This window comes from Theobroma cacao, chromosome 2 (genome assembly GCF_000208745.1).
Source record: "Theobroma cacao cultivar B97-61/B2 chromosome 2, Criollo_cocoa_genome_V2, whole genome shotgun sequence".
In the NCBI taxonomy this organism is placed as follows: Eukaryota; Viridiplantae; Streptophyta; class Magnoliopsida; order Malvales; family Malvaceae; genus Theobroma; species Theobroma cacao.
The window spans coordinates 16,510,776-16,514,648 of record NC_030851.1 but is presented as its reverse complement, the minus strand read 5'-3'; positions in this window follow the sequence as shown (position 1 = coordinate 16,514,648).

Here is a 3,873-nt window from a genome sequence, read left to right as displayed (position 1 = left end):
CTTTTAGTGCAGAATTCAAACTTGCAGGCAAAATGCTCTTAGTTGACTAACCGGTATCTTAGTCGACTAAGTTGTCTCTATCTTCTGCTCCCAGTTTCTGGCAGTTTTGGTAGGTACATTTAGTCGACTAATTCATTTCTTGGTCGACTAAGTTTGTTCTGTTTCTCAACACTCTTCAGCCAGCCAACTTTTGATTTAAATCTTAGCTGACTAATTCTTCATTAATCGACTAAGGGTCTTCTGTCTTGTTGATCAATTGTGGCTTCCTTATTTCTATGCTCTTTGATATGTGCATTTTAATGATTGATTATTTATATAAATTTTATCCTGCAAACTCAAGTAGAAATATTAGACACAAATGAAATGGGAATGTTTTATTATCATCAAAAACTAATGGAGCCAACACAATCTTGCCATCATTGTATGAAAGGCATCCTCAATATTGAAAACATTATAGGGCAGGGTAGGAAGGACAGACAGAAAGGTGTTAGGGGCACCTAGATCATTAGGAGGTGAAGGGGGTGGAGGAGGTTTATCATGAATTGAAGATCGGGGTGGTTCATTATCAATATCCTGTTAATGATGACTTGGTTTTCTAACCCATGTTCCCATATCCTAATCTTCAACAAAGCCTATCTTAATCAAAGTGATTCGTTTAAGGTAAGTGGCTTTGTGTCTTCAGGTATCAAGCTCATAAGATGTGTTTACTTGATGGTACTAAAAAATGAGACAAATGGCTTACCCATATAACAAAGTTTTCCTTGTTAACTCCATATGTTTTTTATGATAACAAAACATTCCTTATGCATTAATTGCTAACTTTACTATTTAAATGTGCAGAATATAGTTTAATTCCCCTAACAAATTTGTTTATCAAAGGCAAGTCAAGATGCTTGCTAAATTTAAAAGAAGAGTTAATCAGTTAAAGAAAGCAAGAAGAAAGTGATTAGTGAAGACATAACATTAGTAACTGATTAACAAGGAGCCTTACTTAGTTAAGGCATAATTGGGAGCTAGGTAAAAGCAAGACAGAAATGCTGTAATCAATTAGCACTAGGTTTAATTGATTAGGGAAGTGCTAAAGACTGAAAATAGTCATTTTAATCGGTTTAGGAATTCAGTTAGTTGGTTAGAGCACAAAGCCTCAATACCTCCAAGTGCCAAAATCAAATTTCAAAGAAGGTTGACTGTTGAAGGGAGCCAAAATGGAAAAATTCAAAATTTGAAGATTTTTTAATTGATTAAAGTTAATTTTAATCAGGTAAGGTTGAAGGATGTGAAGCCTCAACTAGTTAAAGGGCAAACTAATCAATTAAAGGATGAATGCTACCTTGAGAAGATTGAAAATAAAAAGTTTTTAATAGGTTAAAGTCTTTTCTAACTAGTTAACATAGTATACACAACTACAAGATAGTGTAAGGTAGAAAAGTTGTAATCAGTTAGAGCCTTCCCGTAACTAATTAGCAGAACTCTGTCTGTTTATTTGAATTTAAACACTAGAGGACAAAATAACAGCTAGAATGACATTAGAGTTATTTTTAATGGCTAGAATCTATCTTAAACAACAAAATCTGACTCCTTAAGTATACAAGGAAGCTTCAATGGTCAAACAAGTAAGACTAAAGCACAAAAGAGCTATTTTGAGCAAAAAAGCCAAAGAACCTTCACCAAAAACACTTGTTCTTTATTCCTACTCTTGAAAAAGTATTTGAGCTTCATTGTAATCTTTCTAGATCTATAAAGGTAATCAGTTGTACTTTTTTTTCTTGGGAAATTAGAGTGTAGGAAGCACTCTAAAGCTTATTGTAAGGGATTAGAGCTTGGGTTAGAAGCTCACCTTGTAAAAGCTTGGTGGAAGTTGTTAATTCCACTAGTATAATGAAGTTGGATTGAAAATCCTTGATTGGGAAATCAAGGTAGTGGATGTAGGTTAAGGAGACCGAACCAATATAAATACTTGTGCATTGTCCATTTCTTTCTACCCTTCTTTACTTGGTATCTTTTAACTTCAAGAAGTTTTAAATCTTCCCTCCTTTAGTTGATTAAGAGTTCTACAAGCTGAAAAAAGGGCTAAGCTTAAAATTTTAATGTTATTAACCCTTTCTTTAGCACACCAATGGGACCAACAAGTGGTATCAGAGCCAAACCCTTAAGATTAAGGCTTAATATCTTTATGGAAAATCCACATGGCTTTGCAAAAGTTTGTTGTTGCTGAGGGTAAATTCACAAATAGGTCTCTTCTATTTGATGGATCAAATTATACTTATTGGAGCACTAGAATATTTATTTATATTATAGCCCTAGATTATGAAATGTGGGATGTGATCACAGGAGGACTTTACATTCCCACCTCACCTGGTTTTGTCACAAATGAGAGAATACCCAAACCAAGAGCTAGGTGGATTGAAGCTGAAGTAAAAAAAGTTCAAACTAATTTTAAAGCTATCAACACCCTCCCTTGTGCATTGATTCCCATTGAATTCAATAAAATCTCTAGCTGTACCACAGTCGAGGAGATTTGGGAAAAGCTTAGGGTCATTCATGAAAGGACTTTATAAGTTAAGAAGTCTAAAATTGACTTACTCACCCATAATTATGAATTGTTCAAAATCAAACAGGGTGAAGACATCTCTACCCTGTTCAATAGGTTTACCAACATTACAAACAAGCTTAATCAACTTAGTAAAACCATCCCAAAACATGAGTTAGTGAAAAGATTACTTAAATGCCTCTCAAAAAGTTGAAAACCCAAAATCACAACAATTTGAGAGGCCAGGGATCTCAATGTGGTCATACTTGATGAAATTGGTGGCTCACTCCTTACATATGAACTAGAAATGGAGGAAGAAGAAGAAGAGCAGAAGGAAAAGGCGTAAAAGAAAAAGAAAACTCTTGCACTCAAGATTAGCACACTTGAAGAAGAATTAGAAGAATTGTGAAGTGATGATGATGAAGAATTAGCCATGATAGCTAGAAGGTTTAGAAAGTTGATGGGACAAAAAGGCAGAAGGTTTGGGAGAAAAAAATTCAAAAAGGATTAAGGTTTCTCTTGGAAAAACAAGTATAAGGGTGATCTTAGCAAAAAAGATGAAATGGTCTATTTTGAATGTAAAAAACTTGGACATTTCATATCAAAATGCCCATTACTCAAGGAAGAAACTTCAAAGAAAATAAAGAAACAAAAAAGAGCAATGGTGGCAGCAACATGATCTGATAGTGATTATTCAAGTTCAGAGGAAAATAAAGAAAAATTAGAGGAAAGAGCAAACTTTTGCTTGATGGCAAAAGAAAAAGAAATTGAGGTAACATCTAACTCTTGTGATCTCTTATGATGAGCTTCAAGAAGAGTATGAATGTTTGTATGCTGAATTTGAAAACCTTGCTTTAAAATATAAAATTATGATGAAGAAAGCCATAGATTTAGATGATGAGTTAGAGGAAATCAAGTATGATATAACTCTATTTTTTATCAAAGGAATATGCTTCAAATTGAACTCGAACAGTCTAAAACTGATTTTGAACTCTTAAAGTTAGAACTAGAGAGCAAAAATATAGCCTTACAAAAGGCAGTGGATGAAAATGTTGCTTTCAAAGCCTCAATGAAAGAGAAGTCAAAACTGAATTTGGAAATTGAAGAGAAACCAAAGAAAACTACAATGTTTAGAAGGAAAAATAATGCATTTTTTCAACATTGCTATGTGTGTGGCAAAAAGGGGCACTTATCTTATAATTGTTATCTTAATGAAAATAGACTTCCTAAAACCAAATTGGTTTGGGTGCCTAAAGGATCTCATGTGTTAGCTAACCCCCAATGACCTATCAAATGTGTACCTCTTAAGAAAAATTGAAAATCTGTTTGTAGGTTAAGAAAAG